The following is a 19,829-nucleotide window of genomic DNA, read 5'->3' as shown; positions in this document are numbered from 1 at the left end:
TTTCAGATTCATCATTCAACAACTTCCTATTTACCTTATACTTGAGGCGGGCGGGGGTATCATATCATTAGTGAGCAGTATCTTTAAGAATCACCTGATCTTTCTGCCTTGATTTATGTCGGGGTTTGTTTTTTTGGCATATATGTTGTTGTTTTTATCTATCGCATGTACGTTCAAATTGAAAGAAAGTCCAACGTTATTGATGAAGATAAATTCGGCGACAGTATCTCACAGGACATATTATCGTTGAAGACTTCCAAAATAAACATGATAAAATAATTACGACAAAAAAGCAGTTGCCTTATAAAATAATGATAATTTTCTGGTATCCATAAGAAGTTTGTCGACTATAAATCAGTCTCATATAAGCTTATAATTATAAATTAACTTTTCATAAAAACTTGAATTTCAATCTCATGAATATATTACATCTCTGTATTTGTTAGAACCTTTCGGTATATTGGGTCGTCACTGCTCTTATATTTTGTCTTTTATTTAACCTTTGATTTGTTTTTTTAATCAAGCGTTAGTGGTAAGTCTTTTGTAGACGATGTATGTGTCTGATGTACATACTTTTGGAGCCTGGTGTCTATACTGAATTAACATAATGCTGTCTTTTCTAATTATTTCTGACTAAAAGGCCAATACTTATTTACACGGTGCTTCTATAAAAGATTACCTGTATATGGCAAAATTAAAATTGAAATAAAAACTAAGAATGTTACAATCATGTTTAAAATGACACTTTTTATAAAAAAAAATTATAAAGTTTTCTTGTTTAAATAAAACAAAAACATCAAGTGATCCTTAGTTCTTTATTTGAGCAAAGTCCCCATTAATAGACTCATTCTGTTAGATGATTGTTATTAACGATAACTGATTATATTCTATCTTTAATGCACATTTGTTTTACAAATGAACGCAAGCATATGTAGTGCTCTGGTACATTTACACGTTTGTGACTATTTAAAGCTTACATCTATGCGACAGGTCAACTCCGATCTGCGCCCTTATCTATACTCATGTAATTTGTGTATTTTAATGTAAAAAAAGGTATTTTATATATTTGAGAGAGCAAATGATATTTAATGTTGAATGATATACAATTGTTCGTGCACTTTTTCTAATGGCATTATATTAAATGACTATAGAGTTATTCTTATCGTTGTTATCTTTATGTTCGTTGATATAAGAAGATGTGCACATGAGACGACTCTCTATCCAAGTCAAAATTTGTATAAAAGTGAACCATTATAGGTCAAAGTACTCTTCAACAAAGATCCTCGGTTTACAATGACCAGTTTCCTAAAAGGGCCCACACATGACTAGTGCAAAACCATTCAAATAGGAAAATCAACGGTCTAAACTAAATAAAAACGAGAACCGACACATACTCACGAACTACATCAACACGTGACATGCAATTAACATCTGGTTCCTGACTTAAGACAGGTACAAAAAAATGCAACGAGTTATAAAGTTTTAATAGGTGCCAACCTTCACTCAACCTGAAACAATAGTGCAACATCACATCATAGAAAGACACTCTATAAAATATCAAATGAAGTCATGTCATATACAAGGGGTATAGATGTAAAACAATAGCAGAAAGACAACCTTAACATTGGACAACATACTGCCAAAGAAAATTACATAAACAGATAAATAATAATAATTCTGTAGTAAGAGTGGAGTACGGAAATATATATTACAAAATTATCATTGTTGTTGTTCATAGTACGAGAACAGATCTAGAAGAGAAAATTTATCGTCATACCAGACATTTATCAAAGGTAGAAAACATAAGATTAGTGAACAGAGATTAATAGATAAGGAAACAGTGAATTACAAAAATGCATTACCAAATGTATCAGCAGGTCATTTAAACACGAACGTACGATTTAAGAGTGCATTCAGTAACTGAAAGCATCAGAGAATCAAATCAAGAAAATCACATCCCAGGGATTTATTCGTTTAACGTCATGGACAGTCAAAGAAGACAATATCTTGTGCAATACAAAAATAAAGATATCGAACGACAGTAGGATAATTAGGAGTTTTAATTAATAAGTATAATGTTTTATGTACAAAAAATGTATATAGATAGAATAATCGCTATAAAGAAAATGAACGTGGATGTGTATTTAAATATAAAAAACGTTTAAAAAGAATACAAATTTAGTTATGTGTAAATATGCTGATGACAAAACAGATATCTGTTCATAAAACACGAACACACTGATATGCATTAGATCATTTCTTTTCTTTCTTTGGATGATTGCTTTGCACCAAATTGCCAGCTTTCAACTGTTTAAATTAATTCTGAAGTACTTGAAATATTTACAAGCATTGCAATTTTTCTTTTTTAAACTTTTTTTCTCCTTCTTTTTTGCTAATTGAGAAGATTTTGTTTTAAGAAAATGGTAATTCACGTATACTTTCCAATAATTTGCTCTGATCATTCCTACTGATAACCAGAATAGCACTTTTAAAGTCGAGGTTCTCTTTCAAAATTTTGAACTAAAGCATGAAGCTTTTGTATTATGTTCAATTGTTTACCATGACCTATACAAATGATATTATATCAAACTAGTGGAAAAAGGCAGAATGGTTTTAATGCAATGAACTGATCAGGAAGACCAACTTTCGTTTTTGGTCCTATATTATGTGATATATGACTCATATGCTATCAAGAATTAAAGTTCGGTCAGATCAAAACAGTAAGTTTATATAACTTTTAGGAGATTAATTCTTTATTAATACAAGTGATATAGATAAAACAGTTTATGGAATTTTTAGTTCTAGTATATTTAAATAACAAGTAAACATATTTTACCAGGTATGGTTACTTGACTACCATCAAAACATATAATTTTACATACTACAAAGGACAACAGCAGGTAAATACATAAGTTTTAGTATCAATTCTTTTTATATTTACAATTAAACGTCACACCCAACAGTTAGCTGTATTCTTTGACAATAACAATTAATTATTTATATTGAAAACAAAATTGGATTATAATAACATGTGCATAGTGTCAAAATTGTATATGTATGTCAAAATATAACGTTCTCTCTTTTTTCTTTCTTTTTTAAATATTCTTTTTTTTTCACGAAAAGGTGGCATAGGTCATATCTAATCTGGAATAAAAGCACTTGGAACCTTTAAATGTTTTTTATTTTTATTTTTTTTTTATTGAATGGATGTTTTGTAGCTGTGTCACTAAACACATTTATATTATTATATCTTTAATTTGTAGATACAAGGAGTGATATGGGGATGAGAATTAAAAAAATTACTGTTGATTATAATTTTGGTAAATATTTTTATACATATTTTTTTTACCATCATAAAAACACTTGTTGAATTTTATTTCTTTTAGCGTATAGGAAAATATTGTTGCCAAAAAAGGAATATGATTAAAACGACATTTTATAATATAGGTTTAATATAGCGATATGCACAAATTCAAGATAGCCAGTCAACCAAAAATAAATAAAACGATAGACATGATTTTTTAGCATATGTTTCTGTTGAACTATAAGTCGTTTCTTTGTTGATTTATTGATATACCCGAAGTAGATAATTTAGATTTAAGATTAAAATGCGACTGTGCGGGTGCTAGGTAAGTAAGGTGTTATGCATTATATGTTAGTTTAATAAATTCAAAGGTATAGTACATTCTTTTAAAGTATACCGCATACACAGCTTCTTTTGCATGTGGACCTTTACACTATAGTTAGTGCTATAACATTGGAACACTGTGTAGCACATTAAGATTTTGTGCCAGTCAAGTTTTCCTAATATTGCATTTAAGATAAACATTCATTTCGAGATATATCAAAAAAGAAGTACAAGTTAAAATAAATGACCTAAAACAGAAATTTTGAAGTACAAATCTAGTAACTGTACACGTAAAATAGGGGTACTAAAATGCTTAGTCTTGTCTTAAGGAGTTATAAAAAATCATACTCGGTAAAAAAAAACAATTCTCTACTACTGACATTTTTAAAATGCTTTATTTCTCAAATGACCGCACATTATTTTCGTTTGTCTTTTAGCAAACAATAGGCATTGCGAACGAAAAATCTCAATTGTTACTACAATCCCGGACCCTTTCCCTCGAATGTTATAACATTAACGGTACCAATTTTTCTGCACCAGATGCGCGTTTCGACAATACATGTCTCTTCAGTGATGCTCGTGGTCAAAATATGTAAAATCCAAAGCTTATATAAAAGATGAAGAGCTATAATCCAAAAGTTCCAAAAGGTATAGCCAAATCCGTGAAAGGAATCAGAGCTTTGCATGAGGGAGATACATTCCTTAAATTATAAAAAAAAATTAAAAATAGTATGTGACCTAGACTAATAATCGGGTTTGTACTTACATGAACAACACCACCTTGTATAGTTGTTTCAAAGTAAATATTTAGGATTAAGAATTAGGGATTCACATTGCTTGGATGGTTGTTATATTAGAGCATTATATTGTCTTTTTTATCCGTAGTTTTATATTTCCATGCAATTGATATATCTTAAATAAACGTAATGTGAATAAAGAGGATATATATGAATATGAAAGACCAGTATTTGGATGGCCTTCAAATCGACGGTGATTTAAGTTTGTTTATCAATTTTGTCAGAAATAATTATATGTAATAGCGCGAATAAATCAAAAATGTTCATGAGAATCAGAGACGGTATTTTGTATAAAAGTCTTGAAAATTGTGAAAAGATCTACTGATATATACTTGGTACAAAACTTTCAAGCAATCATAAAATATTTGGGTTTAGGACTATAACAACTAACAGTTAGAATTCGTTTTAAGGATCTGTATCGTCTTTACTAGCATTCTCATATAGCACAAAATCCTTAGTTACCATAACACAAAAATAACGGTATATATTCAAACTTCCAAGTGTAGCTTTTCTTTTAAGATCATTTCTGCATTAATTAAAGAAAAGAGTCGAAAATGACAGTGATTTCTAAGGAATGATGATTTGAATTCGGGGGTTGGCATGAAAGATGATCATTCATCGCTTAATATATTTGAAGAAGACAATTTACGTAGCTTTATTCTACATAAGTAAAGGCCTGTACCAATGTAAGGATAATGACAGTTGTTTTCCATTCGCTTAATGTGTTTGAGCCTTTGATTGTGCCATTTGACAAGGGACTATCCGATTTTTTTTTAATTATTAGAGTTCGGTGTTTGAGTTATTTTACCAAACATATATATTGATTGGAAAAGTACTGGTTTTTTTTTCTCTTTGGGTCATTTATTGTCATTTGTTTTACCATGACAATGTTAGTTTGTGATCGACTAATTATTTTGAAATTACATTCGGTATCTTTATGTTTCGTTTTGACGAAAGACGTTACACCATTTGACCTAACGTATACTTGCTTGTACTGAAGGATAAAAAAATTCAAACTGTATTTTTTTTTTTGACAGTAGAGACATGTAAAGTGAACGAATTTCAATGTTCTGACGGAAACTGTATTCCAATTGCAAAAAAATGTAATTACGATATTGATTGCGCCGATCGTTCTGATGAAAACATTTGTAAGTATCAAATTATTGTGAGATCTCTATACACCAGTAATATTGGTTTCGTAAATTTTAGGGAAAATTCTTATACATTATATAGAGAATGGCAACGGGGTGAGTGTCAAGGAAACAACAACTATGCCGAAGAACTTAATGTTTTTCGTAATTTTTGTAAGAGTTGTATTTCTGTATAAATAAATCGAATAACCGTCATTTCAATCCGATTCTTGTGTTTTAAGATAAAATTACATTAAGTAAATACTAACACATATGTAAATAACAACATATTCTCAATTATAAATGTAGCAATTAAATCATGTAGACCTTATAAATGATTTGCGGTGAAGACTATGCTATAATTCAAATCTATGACATTTTTACCATAATCTCATATACAATGTATTGTTATATACTTGACCAGGCCCTACCGTAATAACATGTCCAGAAGTTCGTTCAGGGAAATGTGTTGTTCATCAATTGGAGTGCTCAACGACAGCTAATTTCGGAAACCACACCACTCCAGAAAACAGATCAGGTGCAATATTAGTTTTTATTATTAGTCTTTTTATATTTTGTTAAGTAATACTTAACTAGATTGCCACTACCAATTGTTGATGTACTTGTCCAAAGTCAGGATCCCATCATTGTTTTTATATCAAAGGTTTGCAAAAGAGGGACGAAAGATACCAAATTAAAGGGACAGTCAAACTCATAAATCTATGTCTGTTAAGCATGGTATACAGTATATAGATACTTCTTTATTGTTAACAAATGCATTTAGATATTTATATATGAATATTTTGTATAAAAAAAAGAAGATATGTATCGACTATAGTCCTACGCTTTTGCAATCAAACTGTTTTTTCGTCAAGCCAAAAGTAAAGTATGTTTGACATATTGCATCGTGTCCTACCTGGGATTATCTATGTAAATCCGGGTTTGAGTGCGGTATTATAAGTAATTCGTCTAACTAGCATATGTTTATTCAACATAATTATTATTACCATATGAATTAACCCATGCATAGTGGACAAAGTTTTGTAAAATACGGTTAAAAAAACATCATATCATAATATATAATACAACAACATATATTATGATTGATATTTTTATATTTTATAAGCCTGGTACTTTTGATAGCTATTCGTGTTCATAATTCGTATTTTTGTATATTCTAAATACGGTTGATATTGATAATTATTGCTTTCTTGTTTTGCAACATCAGTAAACAGAGGCGGATTTAGGGGGGGCAGGGGGCCCGGGCCCCCCTTTTTGGGAAAAAAATTGGTTGCTTATATAGGGAATCACTGAAGCGTGACTGGAGCGAGTCAGTAAGTGGGCCCCCACTTATGAAAATTTCTGGATCCGCCACTGGTAAATAGGATGATAATATGTATTTCCAAGAAAATAAATGAACAGTCCTCAGGAAGACTGTTTACTCTCCAAGAAAATATCATTTTGACTACAGGTTAACTCGTATCACACTCTCATCTTACTTAATAAAATTGAGAAAGGAAATGGGGAATGTGTCAAAGCGACATCAACCCCACCATAGAGTAATGCATGCTAAGTGGAGAAGCAACAAACTAAAAATTGTGTAATCTTTGGTTGGACTCCATATCTTACCTTAACCTTAATTCTCTCCGCGCCAGAAGTCGCATAAGGCCTCCGGGGACTCCATTTCTGCTCAGCTGTTATATCAATATGATAAATTTAAAAGATACCCCTGAAATAAGATTCACACAACTGAACATTTTCTGATTCTTTTCAGATAGTGGTTCGCATGGTCGCGATATAGTAGTTATCTGTCTTCGAAGATTGTGTTTGCCATCTGTAATCATACTTAAGTTATTTTATTAATGAGGAAAAAAATGTAAGTTAATTATATATTTTCGAATCGTTACCTTTAGTCTAGTCCTGCAAAAGATATATTGGTTATCTATCGGACTTGTCTACTCTAAAGGTGGGTAGTATACCTAACCTAATAATGACTCCATGGTTCAGTTAGCAAGCAAGCTAACCAAACATATTACATTTACCTACACACTCAATGCATTTGGCTGTAATTAATAAAGAGGATGAAACGTAAGATCGTTATGATTATAATGCATGATTTTGTACGGATCCATGAATAGAGCTTGCGAAGACACCCTTAGGTTACGATCTAAAAAAATATACATGTGTATATTAGAAAAAAAAATTCATTGTTTCGACAATTTAAGACATTAAGAACTTTTTATGCATATCTTATCAAAAATATAATGCTTTGTTTAATGAGTTATTTAAATGTTGATTTCAGGAGTTCAAAGTCAACAACAGATCCTGTCGGTTAACCAATGAAATGAAAAGCGCTGAATAAGTGTGAAGAATTAAAGGTTATTTTTGTTTAAATCCTGGTTTATGAATTCTGCAAACTTTAATATATTGTTTAATAATCGTTTTAAAAATAAACATAAGACATCATTGCCTGTTTACTTTCATCCATCTTTTTAGTTGGTATCTTCTTGACATTCCCATAGCAAATCAGAAGTTGTCTCGAAACAATATAATTCAAACTGATTCATATAAAAATAAGGAGACACAAGGCCATATTTGTCAGCAGTATTAGACCTTTTCAACAACTCTCGATACCTACAGTTGAGAACGACTACGACAGGTAAAATGTGAGGGGTCGTATCAAAAACTTAAAAAAAAAGTGAGATCATTATTGATTTTATTGTTTTCATTGATAATGGTACAAATTTCCTACAGAGTCCAAATGACATGGATTTATAATTTATTATAAAGAAAATGATGTACTTTAAGTCAAATTTCATCTATTTAAACGTTGAGCTTCTAGCTGTCCTGGAGGAATTCGGAAAATGAAAAGAACAAAGCATGTTGTTCGGCCAAAAAAATAATAAAAAGGAAAAAGCGGCCAATAAAGGATCTTATTCGTGAAAAACAGCAGGAATATAAAAAAATGAAAAAAAATGCCCTAACTGTTAAAGGCCCTCGGTGTATCTTCCGGTTCGGATTCCGATTAAAATCATAAAAAAGTTATTTGAACCCCATCAAACACACATTTAGATTTAATGCATGTTTTTCATTATGGTATGATCCCCCTTTTACAAACAAAAAAGTTAAACAAAATATGAAGAAATGGAAATTGGATAAAGAGAAACAAACTGTGAACCGGTGAAAACAAAACAAAATATAAGCAAGGACAGTGTATAAATAAAATCAACGAAATTTGATCAACTTCTTATAAGAAACCCAAAGGTCATTTTCAGGAACGTGGGACGACGAAGGGACAATGTATTTTGTTTTTCTGGTCCAAAAAGATTTTGCAATGTCAACAAGCTCTATAGTATAAACTGACAACTTGAAATATTAATTTAATGCCATTCGCAGGTATGTTAAAAAGAATCTCTTTTTAAATTTTGTAACGTTGTTGTCAAAACGAGCTGTCAAATATTTTTTTTCTCAAAATTCACTAAGGAAAACATCAACTCTAACCAGATATCTTGAAGCGGAGAAGTCCGTAGTTGAAAAAATAGAATTGATATTTTCCTTCAATCTTAACAATCATTATGTGATTATCCTTCCAGAAATTGAATAAGTACATTAACTTAGGTGAAGATCACTTAAAAAACACCAAGGTGTTCGTGTTCACAAGTGTAATACGGACGGACGGACGGTCCAGTACTTATTTTTCATAAATTTGAAATTCTGCATTTGTTAGTTGTAAAAAATAGTGTTAAGATAAGCCTTGTCTAGCAATCACATATATGATAAGATAAGAATGACGTCGTTGAAAATTTTCATAAGTGATTTTTTTTTTACTATATGCAATATTTGAATATATAAAAACTTTTTAAAGAACTTTCCGTTTTGAATTTATCCTTGGAGTTTGTTTTTTTTTGTTATTTCACTTGTAATCTAAATAATTTGGTATTTTTATCATGTCAGAAAAAATTAATTAAAATTGAAGACTATGAAAAAATTGTTTTGTTCATTTTCAATTATGGATTATGTAGAAATGATAACATCAATTGTTTTTTGTCAATGCGTATTGCTAAACGATTCTTTACATCGCGCATGTCTGATTGTTGAGTCATTGAATGATTGACAACAGCGTGTGCAATAATGCTGTTATTAAAAAATCGCGCATTTCATATTTATACATAAGGTTAATGAAAAAGGAGAAAAAGTAATCAAAGGAATGTCAGCTAAACCGTTATGTTTTGTAAATGCTAGAAAATGAAATTATTTCTGTATTTTTGCAGCTCCAGGTACGTCAGTTTTCCCCTGCTAATCCGTTACATATATGTTACATATACTTTTTACTAGAAAGATATAAAATATCAGGTAGACGATATTAAGTGCTAAAATTATTTGAATAACTATTTCGTCAACGGCTTACAAAAATAACGACAAATTATTGCTAAATTTGCAATTTGTTCCTCAACAAGTCTAGTTCATAACCAACGAATAAGATTTTCAATTTAGCAGCATCTCTGGGATGGACGCTTTTCAAAAATCGTCGTGTTTTTTTTTTTATAATCTTGGATTTTTAAGATATATTGTTCTCACTTAAAATTGTGTAATGAAACATACTTCTCTATTTGATTATTACAACCCGACTATTTATTTAGCTAGATCCATAAATGCTTGGGATTCCAAATAAACCCGTCTTATAATATCTATTTATAATATACTAATTATTCTATTATATGTACAATGTAAAACAATATGTTTCAAACGCGTATTAGTAATTCTATTTCAACGGATTTTACAGTTTTAAATATTTAATATAAGGATGATTGCCGTGAAAATTATCAATGATTTCTTGTCATCTTTCAGTATCACCAAATGGACATACAAAAGAAGTGTATGATACGAGACGTATATAAAAGTTAAATGTTTATAGCACATTAAAAAGGGTGCGAAAGATACCGGAGGGACAGTTAAACTCACAGATCAAAAATAAAATGACAAGGCCATGGCTAAAAATAAAAAAAGACAAACAGACAAATAATAGTACACAGCATAGAAATCTAAAGACTTAGCAACACAAACCCCACCAAAAACTAAAGGTGATCTTTTGTGCTCAGGGTAAGCAGATCCTGCTGCACATGTGGCACCCGTCGTGTTGCTCATGGTTAAAGCATTGATCATTTTTTTTATTCTTTTGCTATTAATATAATTTTTAATTATGAGATTAATATTTAACGGGCATTAAAAATATCTATGAAAAACAAAATACTCGTTATCGTAGTTATAATAAGGGTATTTAAACCGATATAGAATAACGACGTATGGATATTTCGCAACTACTGTCGTAATAGTTTTATATAACAATTTCATATCCAAAATTTCCAAAGTGTGACAATTATCAGATGGTTTTTAACTTAATTTACAGGAAAATTAACGGTTGTGTCTCACTATTTTCTTAGCGAATACTCACATAGTGTTTACATATCTTATCCAAATCAATGACCATCTTTGAACAATTCATTGATGAATTCATCCAAAAACACATATCTATAGATGAACTGGTTTATGGTAAGCGAACCGGTTTATAAACCCCGCGAAGTCAAGTGAAATAAATCAAGTATACAACTGTTTTATGATCATCCCTCTTTATGTTATATTTGTATTTGAGCATTAACCGAATTTCACCATTTGCATGATATGAAACACTCACATACATATATCTAACATACTGTATAATGTTGATAAATATAGAAACTCCTTTTACGGCTAACACTTACCTCTTGGAAATATATTGGATGTCGAAGCATGAAAACATTGTTATAAACATTATACCGTTTGTAATATATATGCACAAATACAAATATAACATAAATAAGGGAGATAATATAACAACAGTTGTATTACTTGATTTATTTCAATGAATGAAATAAAACCATCTTTCCTGTCAATTAACATCACTTTACATATATTGTTCGAATATGGAAATTGTTTCAGTATATCTGATATAATTTCATAGTTTCATAGACATAGTTTCATAGAAAAATAACCAAAAAAAAGCAGAACACATAAAACAACATAAAAAGAAAGAGAAGAGAAGAGAAACTCTTTGCGATGGCACCATAATTATCCTATGGTTATTACCACACTAATGTCTATAACCAAATAACTGACGTTGTTTTGTTTATCAGCTCATAGACATAATTTTGTCCTGTGACCGTGACGTTATTAACGTTTTTACATGGTTTACTCCGGTACAAAATGGAATTTAGAATTAAATTATAAGAAATGGCTGTAATATTTTTTCTGTCTATTCAAAATAACATAAAAAAAATGTGGTGCACACTTTAAAATTACACGCTACGCAGGTTATTCAGTATGCAACACATTTTTCATGTTATTTCTTCATAGACAGATAAAATATTACAGTCACTCCTTAATTCAATTCAACAAATCAGATGTTCCGTTTTCACGAAAATTTCCGCATAATGCACCTTATTCATGAATAGTAAAATATATATGCATGGTAAATTGAATCTCGTTCTGAAATAATTGCCACTGGATGGTAACGGTATTCAATCATTAAATTGTATTACATATCTTGTACCCAGAGCTCTTAATTTGATCTATTATAGGTAAATATTGGTTTAAACAGCTTTTAAAGAATCGACCATTAAAAACATTTGTAATCATGAAATAACAAACACATTAAGATACAAAACAACCGTAAACCACAAACGATTTCCTGACCTCCGATAGGAAAATTGTTATGCGGTTGTGTTAAACTATAGGTTATTTTCAATCACTAAAATTAAATTATCTTTTAAACCAAAATAACGAAATAACGAATAACAAGTGAATTCTTAATTATGGTTACAAAATATCAGATATCAATAAATGCTTGCAGTTACTGAGAGTATAATTTAAGTATTTAACCAACTAAATGTCCTACGTGTACTCTAATATCAGTGGATGTACAATGTACTGCACATTCATTTCTCGTCTAGATTTTTTTGTTTTATTTTAAAACTTCATTAACTTAATTCAAACCGATTAGTTGCTCATATATATATATATGTTAGCGGCAATAAGTGAAATTAGGCATTAAGCTTAAATCCTAGGCAATAAGCTAACGCCTAGGCATTAAGTTATTGCCTTAATTTTTCAGGCATTAAGCTTATTTCTTGAAATCTGATGATGATTATTCATCCTATTACCGAACATAGTTTTAGGCAATAAGTAAACTTTGGAATTTATGCATATTTGGTGATTTATTCTTGATTTAAAGTCGTTTTTTAATTATATTTCTTATAATGTATGTATAAATATACATTCATTTGACAGATCTTCAAAAGTAAGTTTATTTAGTAATTTTAAAAGTTAAAAAAAAAGAATTTATAATTCAACTCATACAATTCTCATGCTTTTGAGGTATTACAAAAAAACTAAATAGGGGGAGATTCTATTATTATTTGAAAATGTGTACACTTCACTAGTAGAGCTGGTTTAAACTGGTCAAAAGTAGACACAATTAAGATACGATTTTTTGCTCACACCATTTTGAATAAGTAAATTTTCTTTGATAACAGTTCCACAACTTTTGATAACAAAATGATTTGAAAACAATTTTTGTCAAGTTTTCATATTTTTAGATTATCAATTGATGCGTTTTAATATAAATAACATATTTTATTAGTGATTTTATTTCCGGTCTCTTATGGACAGTTGTCTCATTGGCAATCATTCCACATCTTCTTTTTTATATTTAGGATGCAACTGGGCCCTGTAGTTTTGCATCGGTAAAATTATATTTTTTTTTTTGCTCATATTTAAACGTATGTTAGTTGCAGTAATAAAATAAAATATTTGCAGTACTCAGTATTTATATGAAAAATGCACGATTATATATTTAATTTTAACTTTTTACGATTAGTTTGTTCAATTCTAATATAAAAAAAGTTATATTTCTTTTACTAATTTTGTTTCAAAGAGTTTATATGTACAAATATAATTATATCAAAATTATTTATTACCCTTAAATTTAAAACTTATAATTATTTTCTAATAATGAATCGGTTTTTGAAATATAGTTGTTGGTTAAATTGGAGACAATATTTCAATTTTTCATTTCCTATTTTCTTTTACGTCAATACTTAAGACAACGGCTAGGACATCCTAACTAAAATAATCCTCAGATAGCTTCGTTGTGCACGCTGAGACATGTCGTAAGTCGGTCCCAACTTTATCCTAATGTCTGTCCTAAGAATATCTTGTAGGACCGATCTAAGGATAGCTTCGATAAACAGGCCGCAGTTCTCATAGTGTTATTAGTAATGTAACAAGTATATTTTTATTTAAATGTCTTTTATTTACTCGCATTTATATTTTTGGCATTAAGCTTAAAGCCTGCACACATTTTTCAGGATTTAAGCTTAAATCCTAGGATTTAAGACTAATGTCTAACATCATTTAGGCAAAAGACTTACTGCCTAGGCGTTAGCTTATTGCCTATGATTTAAGCTTTATGCCTAATTTCACTTATTGCCGCTAACATATACATTACGATAATGAATTGATAATGAACGAAGAAACCAAGGTTCTAACATCCTCAGGCAAATATGTTCGTTCAGTGTATGTTCACTTGTTTGAGTGAATATGTCTTTTGATTTAAATTGAATTAAGCCTTTTCAATTGATATTTTATAGTGTGACTCTTTATGTTATATTTGTATATTTTTATGTCAGGTAAGGGTTAAAGGTTGTCAATATTAAAACGTTTAAACCTGCTGCATTTGTTTCCACCTGTCCTAGTGAGGAACCTGATGTTCAATAGTTGTCGTTTGTTGATGTGGTTCATTCGTGTTGGTTATGGCAATTGCTCCAAGCACAAGTCTGATCTTCTTAAAAATATTCATATAGAAGCTGCTAGAATTAGTACAGGATTACGACGTAATTCCTCCAGACAAAAACTTTATATTGAATTAGTTTTAGAAACTCTGGAGAATAGACGTAATAAGCATAAGCTATTGTATAAAATATTAAATGGGATGACACCTGCATACTTATATGAGTTAGTCCAGCTATATCTTCCCAGACAAACCCCTTGTACTTTGAGGAATGAAAATAACACTTTTCAGCCGCCTCTTGCTAGAACTTGCTCTTATTTTAATAATGATTTTAATAATAGTTTTATGCCTTCCACTGTAAGACTTTGGAATAGTCTTCCTTTGAGTTTACAAAAATCCCCAAGTTTGGGTATATTTAGAAGTAGACTGGACAAGTTTTATAGGACTGATGAGTAATTCTAACTTTTTAACTACGGGATAAGGAAACTTAATAAAATTCATTATCAACTCAGAAATAATACTAGCAACCTAAAATCTCATTTGTTTTATCAGTCCTTATCCGTAAACACTATTTGTGCAAATTGTAATCACACTGTTGAGGAAAACCAACATTAATTTTTTTATTTGCCCGAAGCACAATGATTTTAGACAGATTCTTCTTGATTCCATTTACTCCATTGCTAATAATTTTGACATAAATATTGAATTATTACTTTTGGAAAACAGAATATTTTCATATGATATGAATATTGCTATTTTTAAATATGTTCAGAAATATATCATTGACACTCAACGATTTGTTTGAAACTTACTTATTTTTTGTTTCATTTAGTGTTTTTTTCTATCCTCCTCTTCAACATTAAATCATTTAACCACTAAGCAAGCTGATTGTCTCTTTCAAGCCATATATATATATATATATTATGACTTATAAAGGATATTTGCATGTTTCAACGTACTTGTATAAATGATGAGTATAGTCCATATACTTAAATATACTTTGTATTTATTAAGTAACACTATAAACATATATTTACTCGTGTGTGCTGCATGTATCACTCTATTGTATTATTTTGAATACAGTTGTTATAATTGAATTATACATTGTCCATGTAATGTGGAGAGAGAGCTTTTATAGGCTGTGCCTAATACTCAATCCTGTTCATATCTAAATTATGTTTAAAATCAAATACTTTGACCTATAATTGTTTACTTTTACAAATTGTGACTAAGATAGAGAGTTGTCGCATTGGCACTCATACTTCATCTTCGTATAACTTATTCGTAAAAATGTTTGCTTTTCTATTTCAGTCCTGTTTTTTTCAATTAGCTTCTAACGTTTCTGCGTTTCTATTCATCTTTTACGTTTTGTTGCGCGTGAGCAATCCTGATGAATGTAAATCCGTGAATTCACTTCAAATGCACGAAATCAATAATTGTTATTTCAAGTTTTTCATATATTTTCCTTTGCTTGTTTTTTTTTTTCGAATGAAAAGATAAGGTGTGATTGTCAATGAGACAACTTTACAACATCGCCAAATGACGTAAAGGTTAGCAACCAAACCGTACGCTCTTCAATAATGAACCACACCAAAACGACAAAGTAAAGAAACTACAACCCATCCAAGGAGAAGAAAACATTCCAAGGCCACCAATGGGTCCTCTACACGCATCCAGAGGTGGCCTTCAGCTGGCTTCATAAATACAAATATGTACTAGTAACGTGTAAACGGACGTCACCATAAACTCCGTGACATATAAATGAAATAAGATTTGTTTTTAAAACAAAACTAACAAAGGTAAGGGGCTCCTGACTTGGGACAGGCGAAAACATGCGGCGGGGTTAAATATGTCTTGGTAGATCTCAACCCTCAATCAATTCCTCTAGCCAATGTAGAAGAGACACACAGCCATAATCAACGTAAAATTGTACAATAGAAAAAATGGCAATGATACATCAATCATAAAAAGACTACTTACAGTTACTGATATGCCAACTCCAGTCCTCAATTTAACTGACTGAAAGATTGAGTTTTTATCTTACGAACATACCCCCGTAAGGAATTTATTAACATACTATCAATATCAACTTTATGAAAAGAATATAACCTGTACCAATAACTGGTTTTAGAATAAATGTGTTTATTTCTGATGCAAAGACCATTTGAGTAAATCAAAACTAATTCTGAAATAGGCCTTTTTTATTGACCTGACTACAATCTCTTCTAAATAAGTTTGTATAAAGGTTTTGTTTGTTTTTGAGGTGAATGACGATATTTGTGTGAGTTGGATTGGATGTAAAATACCTGATCGTATAAGATGACTGCAGTTAATTATCAATGCCCTAATGAACCATAACATATGTAACAGTTGTTACCCTTTAACTTAACGGAATTTGTACCGGACTCTTTGCCCTTTAATTTAAAGAAAAGCTATGTTACATCTTTAGTCTGTTTTCTTTGAAGACTATAATAGTTAAGGGGAAATTTCAAATATATAATCCGCAAGATAATCAAGACTGTGAATCAAACCATTATACTTACATAATGATTTGAACAATTCATATAATATAATATATAATAATAAAATTATAGAAAGACAATAACAATCAAAACCAAGGAGTAAAAAAGACTCACAAAACCAAAGGACATTTAAATCAACAGTTATGAATAATAATTTAGAAACAACACGAACTCCAATAAAAAACCGGTAGTAAAATCAGGTGCTCCGGAAGGGTAAGCATTTCTTGCACCGTATACGGCACCCGTCGTGTTATTTCTTTGTTCAGTCCGGTAATAATGAAAGGTTATTATGAATGAGGAAGAATATCAGATATGATTTTTGACACACTTTTGTCATAATGGCCGATCAGCTCATGATGGCGACCGTAAAATTTCTTGAGTGATGACCTTAATTTGATTGATTCATAGTCCTGTCTTAGCAACTTTTGAGAAAGCAGTATTCCTTGTTCAACAAAATCAACGTACTTTGAGGTAGCTCTAGTGTAACGTATCAATTGAGACACACACAATCCATATGCTGGTGCCGCTAGGATGTTGCTACACAGAAATGGAAAGTTGACTATAGGAAAAATTGTCAACCTCAATCTTTTCTCTTTTTGCCCAGTCTTTTGCATAACCCTCAACAGAATCCATTAGTAGTTTGAAGTTCTGCTTCTAATTGATTGGCTGTGGTTCTCTGTATTTTGGAACCTTGGACAAAAGTTGTCTCAACTTGTAGTTATTGACTATGTTTAGGTCTCCAGAAATTACATGGCCAGCAGGATTATACACGAAATAGGAATAAGAACAGGTCCAATCAGATGGTTTAGCTTTGCGGTCATCAATATTTAGATTCTGCAACACTTTTTTGTGATTAAAAATTTTAGATGCAACAGGGTTGGTGTAGGAAAGGGAGACACACTGTGAGCAATAAACATTCAACAGGAAACAAAGAACTTTATCTAAATAAATAGGCTTATAATTGTCCATCTACTCCTAAATTGCACTGGAATTATAAAACTTCCCTTGTGATTGCATTTTGGACATTTGCTTGAACCATATCAAAGACAGTTATTAACTGGAAACAGTAAAAACGATGACCAAGATGAGATGCAAGTGATTTCGGTTTATCTATTGTTCTTTGAATCATTGTTTTCAGTTGGGTTTTTTTAAAAGAGTAGAAAACTACAAACTATAAAATGCATATCAACTTTTATTTAAAAAAAGGCACATAAATCATTCCTGTGGATTTCATAGTTACAGATACCATATCATATTCCTAAAATGTATCCCCAATTAGTATGACAATTATTTCCACAGAGTGAAACCTGTTTAAACCGAACCTCAAGGGGACTTAGAAGTTTGTTCGGTTTTGGACGATGTTCGGTTTTATCAGGTTCACAACGAACATAATTTGATATGACGGTGCATACGAACATGTTTGGTTTAGACAGGTTCTCGGTTTTTACAGGATTCAGTATAGTCAGTTTTCACTGTACATGTAAACGACATTAATAATTTAAACTCAATGAGAAAATATAATATATTGAAATGAACCATGACACAAACCAACCCCAATGTTTCAAATAAAAATAAAAAAGTAATGAGAAAATAATACATAGCAAATATTAAGACACATTTGGAGAGGCAATATATGAAAAGAACATCCTAAAAAAAGTTATATATAAATAGATCATTCCCCAAAAGTTATATATGAATGGATCATCCCTTAAAGTTATATATGAGCAACAGTTTTCATTGATCCCTACAGTCGTATTTCAATGATGAAGTCCCATGTCCCTCCAGTTCGTATTTTTGCAGCACTAATGTTCCTCTGGTTTGTACTTCATGTTGCTCTTTAACTCAATAATCAATGGTGAAGTTTTCCTTTCCATCTTCTAGGGATTTTCCATTCTTCATCAATTTATACAACATGTTTCAAACATAATAAATACACATTAAGCGTATGATCCAAAGTTAATACCGACACAGCAGACCAAAGCCAATTAACTAATAAAACCTCAATGCGTTGACCTTAATAGACATTTGATAAGAGAATTACAGGCGTGAACAATGATTAGAGATGTACAAATAAATATAAATTAACCTTGACCGCAGATAATTGATAGCTTTTAATGACCGTCTATAAGAACGATCACAGACAATATACCATAATTACGAAAGTAGTTATTGTTGATATAAAGCCTGTAAACGTCCAGCAGAAAGTATTTCAAGATACCCAGTCTGATTTGTTCGAGTACTGAAAAAATATAAAACATAATAAAATAATTATTTTTATTATACAAATATTTGGGCTTAAGGGCAACACGTTATGTTACAGAAAACTTCCTTGGCGTCAGTGAATAAAAAGCGATGAATGTAAACTAACTGACGCCAACATTATACTTAACTATCCGAGCAGTGTGCGCGGCACACTGTGTGAATGCTTGAGGATATTTTTTCTCTAGTATCATGTAATTCACTCAGTTCTGTCATATTGTAAATCAAGAACAAAACAAATTACATGCTACCTGCAGTTGACACAAAACACACAGTATGTACATAAAATGATAGTGTGTTCTCAGATAATTAAGGATAATTTGCCGCTAAAATACTGTGCCTGAGCTAGCCACATATCTTTGACAGAAATGCGTCACCATAGGGGTATTTGCATACACGTGTGTGTACGACTACCAGTCTACTTGTCTCAGAGTACTTTAGCAAGCCGTTCCCGAGCGGTATAGCCTTACTTGATTTTCCACGTGGTACCGCATAAGAGTAAATCTTTGTGGGCATAGACCGACGTGAAATAGAGCTGTTGAGCAATCAAGATGAGACTATTCCTCGTTAAGGCACGTAGGCACCCTAACTACTCAGAAAATGTTCATAAATGTCTGGCCTGATCATTTAAAATAGTAACATAACGTGAACCATAAAGGCACAACATCT

The 19,829-nt window shown here is 30.8% G+C and overlaps 1 long non-coding RNA gene across 1 annotated transcript; it reads left to right on the top strand.

Moving 5' to 3' along the window:
- The first annotated feature begins 3,261 nt into the window (after nucleotides 1–3,261).
- On the top strand, nucleotides 3,262–6,093 carry LOC143074578 (uncharacterized). The gene is made up of 3 exons (XR_012977943.1): nucleotides 3,262–3,320; nucleotides 5,463–5,573; nucleotides 5,980–6,093. It is a non-coding gene; the product is annotated as an uncharacterized LOC143074578 (long non-coding RNA).
- The last annotated feature ends 13,736 nt before the right edge of the window (nucleotides 6,094–19,829 follow it).

The sequence above is a fragment of the Mytilus galloprovincialis genome, chromosome 5 (genome assembly GCF_965363235.1).
Source record: "Mytilus galloprovincialis chromosome 5, xbMytGall1.hap1.1, whole genome shotgun sequence".
Taxonomy (NCBI): Eukaryota; Metazoa; Mollusca; class Bivalvia; order Mytilida; family Mytilidae; genus Mytilus; species Mytilus galloprovincialis.
The sequence above is the reverse complement of the archived record's forward strand: the minus strand, read 5'-3'. Positions and strand labels throughout refer to the sequence as shown.